Source organism: Salarias fasciatus, chromosome 3, assembly GCF_902148845.1.
Source record: "Salarias fasciatus chromosome 3, fSalaFa1.1, whole genome shotgun sequence".
NCBI classification, from domain to species: domain Eukaryota; kingdom Metazoa; phylum Chordata; class Actinopteri; order Blenniiformes; family Blenniidae; genus Salarias; species Salarias fasciatus.
The window spans coordinates 2,535,550-2,547,832 of record NC_043747.1 but is presented as its reverse complement, the minus strand read 5'-3'; the positions used below and the strand labels follow the sequence as shown (position 1 = coordinate 2,547,832).

The window sequence follows — 12,283 nt, the reverse complement described above, 5'->3', positions numbered from 1 at the left end:
CCGTCCAGGAAACCAACCCCAGGAGAAACGACCAAGGAAGAAGAAAAACTACTGGGTGCTCTCAGGAAAGTCCTACCGCTGCTTTACAATGAGCGTTCATAAGATGGCAATACATGAACAATATGACTTTCAATATAATCCAACATAATAGACAAAATAGCGTTTTCCAGTTACAGTTCAACAAGGATGTAAGAACACAAAGTCTGGTCACATAAAATGTCTTTTACCATCTGCTCATGTGCAACAGTGATCAACACAGCAAAACAACAAGCACATGAAACTGGGCAAACACACAAAATAGTAATCATCATCAACAGAACACTACTCAACTCCCCACAAAAATGGAGAACAGATGTCAGCGGTTCAGAGAGCCTCAGGTCAGGACAGAGCAACGGTTCCAACCTTTAATGAAACACCAGACTCTGATCGCTGTGAGCAGGGTTTGAACCTGTGTGGGGAAACCCCGTTGGATTTCAAATCCAACACCTTCACCACTCGGCCATCACAGCTGCACAGAGACTAGAAATAGATCAGAATCCCTGTTTCTGGTCTGGAAGCTTGAACCTCTCAGGCTTCATGAACCATGTTCCACCAGACTGAGAGTGAAAACACTAAACGGTCGTAGTATGTCCAGCTTCTGTGTCACCTTTGCTCAGAGACTCTGAAAATGTTTTAAAAACGGTTCCTGGGATCCGCCACAGTTCACCACTCGGGACTCAGGATCAGGTCTGGAACAATAGAACGTGGTCTAGAACGTGGCCTGGTTCACATAAAGTCCACCTGCAAAAACAATAACTGACAGCCTGATCCAGATCCAGCCAGCTTCAGACGACACCACCACTTTCCCAGACCAGGCTCAGGAGGCAGCAGACTCCGTATTTCCCCACAGGGTTTAGGATTTGTTTTTCAAGACAAATGTACTTTATTTTAATGATGTTCAGATGATGGTGGCTGTCTCTGCATCCAGCTGTTGATCGTCTCCTACACAGCTGGCCAGCAGCAGCAGCATAGTTCAGGTCAGCTGGAGGCCTGTCCTGCTGCACTGAGCAAGATATTTGCAGATGATGAGGAGGACAAAGCTGGACAGCTCAGATCTACTTGTGCTTTTTCCAAAATGTGGGAGTTGTCTTCGACAAGCTTGTAAAGAAGCTGGAGGAAACAGCTCTGCATCCCTGATGTCTACAAAGAATCAAGACAATCCAAGGAGAAAATGCAGCAAAGAAAAGAGGACAGCTTTACGGGTTCCAGACCAGACAGCTGATGGATAAACGGCAGCCTGCAGAACAGGCCAAAGTGAAAGGTGCTTTCACTAAATTCTACAGTGCTGTAACTTCATACATTGACAAACGGTTTGATCTACCAGCAGATGAAGCTCAGGCCCGTAGGCCTGTGTGACTCTCAAAGTCTCTGACGTGGAAGATGTGGCGGCTGCCCGAAAGTTGACTGAGACTCTGGACATGGACCGGCTGCATGAGGAAGGAAGAAACTGAAAAACCAGTCAGGATGCCCAGAAATCAGCTGAGAGCCAGCAAGAGATCTCCCTGGAGAGAGGAAGAGGGGAGTTCAGCTTTTTACTGTATTTATGATTTTTGCTACTGGGCTCAGATTGTCTTTACTCTCTCCTGATCAGTTTTTCTTTTGTTCTTTTCTTCCTTCTAACCAATCAGGACCAGTCTGCCACAGTCACACACTCCCCCACTGCCCACTGATGACACTGACTTCTTCAGGAGAGACAGACACTGTCCATGGTGCTGACTGTGTGTGTGTGTGTGTGTGTGTGTGTGTGTGTACATGTTTATACGTACCGGTGGGGACTTAGACCTGACTGTTTTCAGTTGTGATTTTGCACTTTTCTTTGGTTGAAAATGCAAAAAGCAAATGTTAAAACCCAGAAGAGACAGCAGCTGTTTCATGTTATTTTGCACATTTACCAATAAATACACTTGAATGACAACTGTCTCACATGTTTTCCTCAAATACAAACTGATCAAACTGATCATGGGTTATTACAGGCTTGTTACTGTCAGTGTGATGCAGCAGCCTCATGTGTGTTTACAGTCTCAGACAGGTATAACTGTCCAAACATGCTGTTCTATATGTGTTTTTGACCCGTTCTCACTGACGCTGCTCGGTGAAACAGACCCAGATCAGCTGCCGATCAGTGACTGATCATGTGTTCAGTGTTTGCTCCTGACCGCCGCTCTGCTGTCTGCTCTCAGGCGGTTCAGTCTGGTTCCAGTCGTCCCCCTGAAGGCTCTCCTCTGTCTCTCCTTGTTCTTGGACTGTTGGACCTTCTGGAAAAGCAGCTGTGATGGCCGAGTGGTGAAGGCGTTGGACTTGAAATCCAATGGGGTTTCCCCACGCAGGTTCAAACCCTGCTCACAGTGTCTGGGAGGTTCCTGGAGATGTTCCCAGTGAACACACTCTCTATTAGCATCACGCTAACAGGCAGGAGACACTCAGCTCTTGTTGCTGACCTGACCCTGGAGCATAGAGGTGTGTTCCTCAGTGTCAGCAGTGGATGATATTGTGCTGTTCCACTTTCTGTGAAGACCACTGGCTGCTGAAGAGACATGGATTCTGCCAAACTTGTATATTATATGGTGTCAGAGAAAACGTGGATTTTGAAAGGAACAAGAGGGACAATGGAGCAGATGAAACCTACAACATCATGAAGTCTTGTGTCATAAAGTAACCAAAACAGCAATATGACTAAAAGAAAGACAGTGGTGCCTCAGCTCAGAATGCAAAAATGAGGAATCAAGGAAACTGTGGCTACAAACATGAGCCGAGGAAGCGTCCTGCTTATGGACACGTGGGCAAAGTCTGTCATGGGAACAATCATTGTGCAAAAATGTGCAATTCATGAAAGCAAACAAGCTACTATCTAGTACAGCATGCAAACAAGGCAGAGACTGATGACCAAGAATTCTTCACTGGCGTGGTCCAAGATCAAGATCAGTCAGCACAACAAACTGTAATGGAGTTCCAGCTGGAGCTGCAGCTGTGATGGCCGCACCCGCCAGTGAATGGACTGTCTCAAGATCCGAACACCTTTCTAGAAGTGCGAACAAGTCCGAGCGGGAGTCCGAACGAGGTCCGAACACTTTCCGAACAACATCAAAGGGCTCCGACGAGCTCCGAACACGATCCTAGCGGCCCGAACGCACTGGACGCGGAAGCGCCGCGCGCGGTAGCGCCGTGCACGGCGCTTCTGATCGCCTCCCATGTTAACCTATCTGGCTGGCCGCACACAACGTGCAGGGGAGCGCAGTGGCTCGCGCTCTGCAGCGCCCGCTCTGCAGCGCCCGCTCCGCTTCGTTCTATTTTCCACGCGAGCCGCGAGCGCCGGGAGCGCCATATGTCAAGCTGGATCAAGCAGATCGGACCAGACAGGAAGTCGGAAACAGAAAAGGCAAGAGAATCCGGTCGATTTTCAAAATAAAATAAATTAAATGATGATGCAGAAAAAAAGAGGACAGGAGGAGGAAAAGTCTCTCCACAGGTCACCAGAACACACATCCATCCTGGCAGAGCGAGACAGAGGGAACAAACGTGAAAACCGAGAGCAGCCGGATCAGCCGAGTGCAGCCGATGTGACCAGCGGAGAGCAGGCAGCCGGCCCGGCCAGCTTCACATGTGCGCGTGGGTGCGCGCTGCGTGTTGGTCCGTGTGACGCAAAAATCGTCATGAATTCCTGTCTGCTAGGGTCCGCGCAGACCGATCCGCGGACGTCCGCGCAGCAGCCAGAATTTGAGACCGCGTTGCGCGCAGGTCGCGGAAGAGTGCGCCTGCGCCAGAGCGCCATAGCAAACAAAACATGACGGTAAAAGTGAAAGTAGATGGAGATACAGCCTGATGGCTCCACTTAAAGACACCGAAAGAGTGAAAAACTTGTGGAAAGAGAGAGAGACTGTCTGGAGGGAGGAGAAGAATCGCTCCGGCGCCGCCCCGCGATTCAGAAACAGGAAAAAAAGGCTAAATAAACTTTAATACTTAAAGATAATGTACTGACAATGTATGTGCTTAATTTTCTCTAAATAATCCGTAATAAAGGAGCAGATAAACAGTCTGTAGAGCCGGAAAAGCTTCTCGAGGCTGCGTGGATCACCGCGCCCGCATGAGACGCGCACAGCTGAGCTCAAAATGTAGCATGGGAGAAAGCACGTAAGCATCGGTGGTGCGCGGACCTTCCAAAGCGGACGCGGAAACGCGTACATGTGAAGCATGGACCAGCCTAGTCTAGATCCATACGCCTCCAGTGCGAACAGCCGAGCGCCGGCGCCTCCGCTACGCTTCCGCGTCCAGTGCGTTCCCGGCGTAACAGGTGCTAACGGGCTGTGACGTAAGATGGGGGCGTGACCAGAAAGTTTCGAATGGCAGCCATCTTTTCCTCCACAGTCACACAAACGTAGGGAGAACGGTAAGTTTTACTGATTGAAGGTGCTGTAGGCAGGACTCTGCATCTCCGCCATCTTGCTTAGGGTTACCTAAGCAAGATGGCGATTTGACTCATCTAAGATGGCGATTTGAAACCCAGCACAGCCAATCCTGTCCTGTTTTCTCTGACATCACGCCCTCACGCAAGTTAAGCCCCTCCCACAAGAACGTGCGACGAACGCCCCTCGACCAATCACGGTTAGAGCCTCAGGGCTCTTCTGATTGGTCAAAGATACCTGGAGCTGTCGAGATTCCTTTTCAGCTCAGAACAGAGACAGATGGAAACGCTGCGCCCTCGCGGTAGAGCAGTTATGCTACACTCCTAAAGGATTATCAATGGATACTCTAACATTTAATCCAAAGAAAACACAGAAAAATTAGCATTGACTAGCAAAATCCTGCCTACAGCACCTTTAATACTCTTGAAGGTAACACGATATGTACGCCGAATGTTAAATCGTGTGAGAAAGCACTAAATCATGTCATTTTCCGCGCTGTCAGAATGATATTCTGCTTGTTTTTAAACTTTCGTGTTACGTAGCCGCTTTGCTGCGTGAGCTTTTGACTGTGTACGCCACAGCTCTCCGCGTCTGAAGGCACGACCCAAACACAAGACTAAGTATTATTTTGTTGTTTTATTGCCAATTAAACTCTGCCGATTTGTCGGGAAAAGCCTTAAGGTATGAAATATTTGTGCCAAGTGTCATTACTCGTGAGAATAGTTTTGTTTTTCCGAGGCTCGTTTGACTGTATTTTCTCTCAATTCTGAATGGAGCCTGGTTATGTGTTTGAGCAAAACAGTTGATATGGTACTGTAATTATCAATCTGAAAATAAAATTAAAGAAAAAACACGAATTGAATTGGATTTAAAAGTCTACAAAGCTTATACTACAAAATGCACCTATTGCTACTTAATATGCTGTATTCAGTCCCCTACCATTACACAATATGCACATGGCTAATTAATATGGTCATTTATTCACATGTAGTGACTTTCTACTCCACTACACAATGAATACATGTTAAATTAACCTGTTTTATATGTGATGTTCCCAGATGACTAGGACAGGGAAGCCAGATTCTTACTGGAGGGACATCTGCTTCAAATATGCCAAGGGCCAGTTCCACTTTTCAACTGGCAAACGGCCAGGGGCCAAGAGATGGAAAAAGACCTTGGATAGAATTGATGCTTGCCCCCTGCAGAGCCATCAAGCCAACAAGGATCTGTTTGGAAGAAGCCTGCAGTGCACCTGCAGGTTCCACATGCTAAGTGAAATTATTTACTAATGGATTAATTGTTTTTTTTTTCCTTTGGTAGTGATTTTGCAGGCCTGGTGTTTTTAAAGTCTGTTTGTTACTTGTCTTTTTTAATGGTCTCTTTTTGTGCTGCACCATTCCCCCTCTCCCTTCCCCCAGCCAGCAGATTTGTCTTCAGGAGCTGGGTCCAGCGAGGCAAGAGGAGTTGTGATGGAGGCAGGGCGAGTCCCAGTCAGCACTGAGGCAGGGAGAGGAAGCTTGGACAGAGGTAGAGGACACATGGAGACAAGGAGAGGAGGCACAGAGGCAGGGGGAGTTGAAGACAACATCGACACACGGAGAAGAGGCAGGAGCAACATTGGTTTGTTAGCAACATTACGGAAAAAGTAATGGACGGATTGCAATGAAACTTTGTGGTTTGGGCTAAATTGGAATCCATTAAATGTTGGTGATGATCCGGATCACTGTCTGGATCCAGGAATTTTTTATTGTTGTTGGTGACTGATTTGAGCTGTGGCGGAGGTCTGCGCTCTCTGAGTGCCAAATTCTAGTTTTCATTTTGTTGTCAGTTTAGCTTTACAGTTCCCCCCTTACAGTGCCCCCCTTCTTCAGTCAGCTGCTCCAAGCCACCCTACACGTTGTCTCTGTACCTGTCCCACACCACCCCACTCTGCAAGTCCACTGAGACCAGGCTCTGTTCACTGGAAAGGTTTTCTTCCTGAACAGTTTCGGAGAGTAATCCAGGAAGCAGATCAGGTGTGGATTGCCAAGTGCCTGTAAAAACCTACAGGCCAACTGAAACAAAAAATACAGGCCTGCTGGTTTCACCCCCCTCTGGAGCCCAAACCATCTCCTCCTGAGCCTGGATGGTACTATCGGCAGGGGCTGTTCATCTGGGCACCAATGAGGATGTGGGGGATCGCTTTAAAATGCCCACAATGTTCCCAGAAAATGAACAGCTCTGGGATCTACAGAACGTGGATAGCTGCTACTATCTAGAGGGGACTACCCACGTTGCAGGAAGTGCTCTCTGCCAGTCTGCCCATGGAGCCAGGAACTGCTCTCCCAGCTGCATGTTGGGCACAGGAGCATGTTTCCCGCTGTCCTCACATCACACCTGGCTCTGGACAGGAAATGCATGACCTTTCTGAAGCCAAGCACCAGCGGTAACAGCTCCTCCTACCCCCAGTCCGCAACAGAGGAAGCACACAGCGAGGAGTGGGCACGTCAGACCATCCACTACCTCTCAGACTGTGAGCGCCATAAGAAGACGGCTACTTTTGTCCCCTCTGCAGCCGTCTGTCCTCCTCCACCACCCTTCAGGCCCCTTCCACTTGCTCAGTGGTTGGAGACAGTCCACTCTACTGAGATCCTCAGCCATCTTGATGAAATGAAGGGTCATCACTTCTACTTATGGTAGAATTCTGAAGATGGATTCAACAAAGAAGGTTAGGGTTTCAGTTGTAAAAAAATGTATTAAATGTGTATATTATTGTTATATTACCAAGAAAAGAAGTCAATTCACCTCTTGTGCTTGTGTTTGGTTTACAGATCACTAAGAAGCTGACTGGTGATACAGGGGGCACGGTTTCATGGATGACCAACAACGGCAACGAGTTTGGTCAGGTTCTGAACTCCGTTCTGACGATGGGTGAAGGTGCAGGGTTGGAAGAGTTGTGCCAAGGCATTGTTACCCGTCATAAGAATGCAGGCCAGGCTGAACCTGAGGGCATCGATGTCGACCGGGACTGCTGCAGCCAGTCAGGTGGGTGAAAACTGCTTCTTTCAAATAAAAGTGTTAAAAAAAAAGTGCCTCTGCCTTTCTACCTCTTTCTCTGCCCCCCCCACAAACACACTCTCTCTCTTTCACTCACTCACACAGAGACACACAGAGACACAGTTATTTGTATTACTTTTTTATTATTATTTTAACAATGGTTTCTCACAGGTGTGTCTTCAGTGACCAAGCTCTTCCATCCTTGGAGGTCTGCAGTGAGCTTGGACAGTCTGTATTTTATGAGGCGCTTCAACCGTGGCCTCACCACAGAACACCACCCTCTGTATGGGACCTTTTGTACCAAGCTGTCATCCTGCGTTTTTGAATGGGACCAGGAGGACGTGCAACGCCTGAAGGAGGCCAAGAGAGAGGAGTGGAAGAGCAGCCACAGTGGACATGGTCCCACTGAGGAACAACTTATGGCCACCATCAGCCCAGGGGAACTGAAGAGGCGCTGCAGGAGGAGGACGCGTGGGGTGGAGGAGATCCGCCGCCTGATCTCCGAGCTGCTGGACTCAGTGTGGGAGCTCACAGACACAACAGGGCTGCGTCTGGTGAGCCATGACAGCATGCGCCACATCTGGGAGGGGCAGCAGGAGCACCTGGAGTGCCTCCAAGACCCTCCAGCTGTTTTGTTCTACACAAAGGTGGGGACACTCCAGAAGGGCGGCAAAGAGCTGGACATCCTCCGATGTGGCAGGGGGTCCTCCTCCCTGGAGAGTTTTCACCGGCACCAGTGCGCTTTCACTCCAGGTACATTAGCATGGAGACATACTGTATTGTATATTTTTAATGTTCTGTTATGACAGAGAATGTGCTGCAATTATTCAAATTAACACATCTTAACAGGAATGAATTATTTTGTGTGTTAGGCTGGCGGTGCATTGCAGTACATGTGCAGATACATGCTGGAGGGGCTCTCCAGGAGGAACATGGGCCGAGCCAAGGAGGCAGTAGCTGTGGAGGGGGGCTCAACCCTGAGAACCTTTGATGTGCGTCTGATGTCCCATCTTAACAGTTTAAGCCAGCGCATCCACGGTTCTGCTCTAGTGGCAGAATTCACCCCGCCTGGGAAACCGACTGGTGAGAGAGCTCTCAGAGCAACACTTCCAGAGGAGAGTATCACATTCCCTCTTTTTCTTAGGCATCCCCTACTTAGAGGGCATGGGTTTCTTGGGTGCAAAGATTGTGCTATATATGTAGGAGATGGACGTGTGTATGTATGTCCTTTATTCATCCTGTGTTTTTATTGATTACAGATGAGCGCATAGCTGTAGAGTATTTGTTGGGCCAGACCAACAGAGGAGACCTGCTTGCTCCATCGCATGCACCTGAAATCCCCTCACAGGTGCTTGAGGAGGAGGAGGAGGAGGAGGAGGAGGAGGAGGAGGAGGAGGAGGAGGAGGAGGAGGAGGAGGCCTTTGCACCATACATATGTCTGAGCTGGTGGCTCGTGATCCTGCTGACCAGCTGTTGGAGGGTGACGCTGAGCCAGAAGTCCTCAACACTGAGGTCAGTAACATTTTCTGTAACATTTCAGCCTACTCAAAAACACACCACTTACCTGACATAAATGTGGCTACATTTGAAGAAGATAAATGAATGTAATGCATTGTTCACATAAAAACAAAAGTGACCATTAATTTACCTTTTTTTCTTTTTCTTACTCATCCCTCTCCAGACCAGCCAATGTGACTCCAGAGGTGTTGTGGGATGGGACGCTGCTGATGCCCTGGCTGCCTACCTTCTTGGCTTGAACCGCACGATCACCGCTTTGTCAGCCAAGGAGGAGGCAGACATAGTCCACCTGTACACTGCTCTCCATCCCATGGTCAAGGCACCAACAACGTGCAAACACCATATTAATACATTTGAAATAAACCCAGTCCTCCAGTACTTTCAAGTTTATTTTAACACAAAACAATGTCCCCTGTGAACAATACAAGACCACAGCAAATTATTTACAGTATTAGACAAAAACAAAAACACTGACAACAAGTAAATACCTGTTATTTACAGTGATCCAGAACCAATATCATGAAGTGCTATGTGCAGTACATGATAAACTGAAATATGCTTGTAACACATACATTCAGTGAAGAAAATGAAAGTCTCTTTCACTGCTTAGGTATACCCAGAAGGCTAGGAAGAAGGCACATGTGTCAGCAGGACCATGGCGAGCACCCAGGAAACCCAGTGGCTCTGCCCCTGGACAGCAGGCAGCAGAAAGCTGCTTGATTCCAATTTGCTTCCATCTTGGTTCAATACAAATCTCTAGGTAAGAGCACTGTGAAAAGTGTCAAGATCAAATGGTTTTTATTGCAGTCCCTGTTGACATCGTCCCTTGGTTCTTCATGGCTTTACGTCCTTGTTCACACTCCAGATTATATCGTCTTTTTCTCCCACAGACTATACATGACCCATGGCCAAGCGGCCCAGGACCCGGAAGTAAACCGGGTCAGTGAATGTGTTTGCCTCAGACTCGCCAAAGAGTTTGAGGAAGCACGCAACAGGCCAAAGGACACAAAGGGGAAAACCCTGCCCATCCTGCAGTCAATAGTCAGCGTCTACAGCCACATCAGACAGAGGACAGCAGGGTTGTCCTGGACCAGACCAACTTGGTCCTGGTGCCGGTGAACACCAACACTGTCTCGTCATGGTATGTGCCATTTCATTTTCCTTATCCATACTGTCAACACAGTATATACGGATTTAATCTCAAGAAAAAAAACCCACACGTGTTCGCATGTTTAAAATAACGACTGTTTGTCTTGTAGGCTGTGTTGGAGGAGTAAGAGGAAGGACAGGGACATGCTGCTACAAGGCGCTGTACTGCCCAAACAGGCCACATGGCCAAGGAGCCTCTCCCTGCAGTCAACACTCTTCCGACTGCCCCTGTGCAACCTGCTCACTCTGGCAGCAAAGAAGCAACCTGTGCTCTATCCACCATTTCCACCTCCACCTTTCCCTCCACAATTTGGGCCAGCTCCTCCACTGCAGCAAGCTCCTCCATCATGCCTTCCGTCTCAGCCAAGGCAGCGTGCATGGAGGCCGAGTAAAGCTGCCCAGGAGGATGAGGAGCGTGTCTCAAGGGGGGAACCTCCAAAGAAGAGGCTGGCAAAGGAACAGTTCCACTACACCTGCAAACAATGTGGAGAGGACAAATGCAAAAGCACTGGACACACCCAGGTGAAGGGGCGGTGGTACTGTCCAGCAGGACTGACCCTGGGTGACTGGAGGAAGACTTTACAATCGTTGCTGTGTGGAGGCACAGCCTGTTGGGTACCTTTGACTTCCTCTTGATTATTTGTAAATAGTTATTTAATCATTTATTTTATTCTGTTTGCACACTGTCTGCAGTTTACATTTGTACAGTTGTACATTGCTGCAATAAAATTTTAATAATTTTATTTGAGCCTGCAATAGTCTTCACGTTTTTATTTGTTTTTGTCTTTAAAACTAGGACTATTACTACTGCAACAACACATCATCAGCAGGGTAAAACTAACCTGTCTCACGACGGTCTAACCCCAGCTCACGTTCCATACTAGTGGGTGAACAATCCAGCGTAATACATGGGAAAACTGAAGTCAGTATTACTTGCAGAATCATTGCACATGTAATCACTCTTTGCTCATTTTGGAGTAGTTTATTCACTTGTGCTGCACTGAGCGAGTCTCTCAGATAACTGACTATCAAAAAATGAGGGGACACATGATGGGACAGTCGTCTACATTCAGTTATACACTGTTCATGCATTTGTTTTGGTTTTACTTGCACGTTAAAGGTGTTTGGACGGCCCAAAGCGGTGGCTGTGTTACATTAGGAGGTTACTGGTTCAAATCCCACATGAGACATGAACATTTAAATGATAATACACCTTGCATGAAGTGTTGAAGTTAGTGTGAACAATGTTGAAAGACAACAAAGCAGAAAAAAATTATATAGTTTCATCTTTTTTCTCCTTTTCTTTTTTTCTCCCCTTCCCTCCTCTTTCCCCTCTTTTTTCTTCTTTTTTCCCCCACCGGGGCAGTCCCTTTTGACCCATTTTTGGCCGAGTGGTGAAGGCGTTGAATTTGAAATCCAACGGGGTTTCCCCACGCAGGTTCAGACCCTGCTCACAGCGATCAGAGTCTGGTGTTTCATTAAAGGGTTGACTTGTTGTTCCATCCTGACTCTCTGAACCGCTGACATCTGCTCTCCATGGAGTCTTTACAGAACCAACCATTGGACCAACATGAAAACTTCATGCTTTTTGTGTTTCTGCTGTTTCCATGGAAACAGACAAAGTTTTCCAGATGTTGCTGTGTCAACGGGTCCCGACCATTTCCTCTCGTTTCCACAGAGCTGGATCATCATGAAAAAGTTCCACGTTTGGAGACGTTTCCAAAAAAGTTGCATTTTCAGTCTCTCCAAGCCCTGAACTCATGGAAACACACACTGAAAACACAACAGAACTTTAGATACGAGTTTGACAGAATCCATGTCTCTTCAGCAGCCAGTGGTCTTCACAAAAAGCGGAACAGCACAATATCATCTCCTGCTGACACTGAGGAACACACCTCTATGCTCCAGGGTCAGGTCAGCAACAAGAGCTGAGTGTCTCCCACCTGTTAGCATGATGCTAATAGAAGGTCTGCTCACTGGGAACATCTCCAGGAACCTCCCAGACGCTGTGAGCAGGGTTTGAACCTGCGTGGGGAAACCTCATTGGATTTCGAGTCCAACGCCTTCACCACTCGGCCATCACAGCTCTACAGAGGGTTGGAAATAGATCACAAACTCTGTTGCTAGTCTGGAAGCTTGAA

At 47.8% G+C, this 12,283-nt stretch overlaps 3 non-coding genes across 3 annotated transcripts; 1 reads left to right on the top strand and 2 right to left on the bottom strand.

The window, feature by feature from the left end:
* Positions 1 to 427: 427 nt before the first annotated feature.
* trnas-uga (transfer RNA serine (anticodon UGA)) lies at positions 428 to 509 on the bottom strand. Its single transcript has one exon. It is a non-coding gene; the product is annotated as a tRNA-Ser (tRNA).
* A 1,796-nt stretch (positions 510 to 2,305) lies between these two features.
* Positions 2,306 to 2,387, top strand: trnas-uga (transfer RNA serine (anticodon UGA)). The gene has a single exon. It is a non-coding gene; the product is annotated as a tRNA-Ser (tRNA).
* Positions 2,388 to 12,146: 9,759 nt separating this feature from the next.
* On the bottom strand, positions 12,147 to 12,228 carry trnas-cga (transfer RNA serine (anticodon CGA)). The gene has a single exon. It is a non-coding gene; the product is annotated as a tRNA-Ser (tRNA).
* Positions 12,229 to 12,283: the final 55 nt, after the last annotated feature.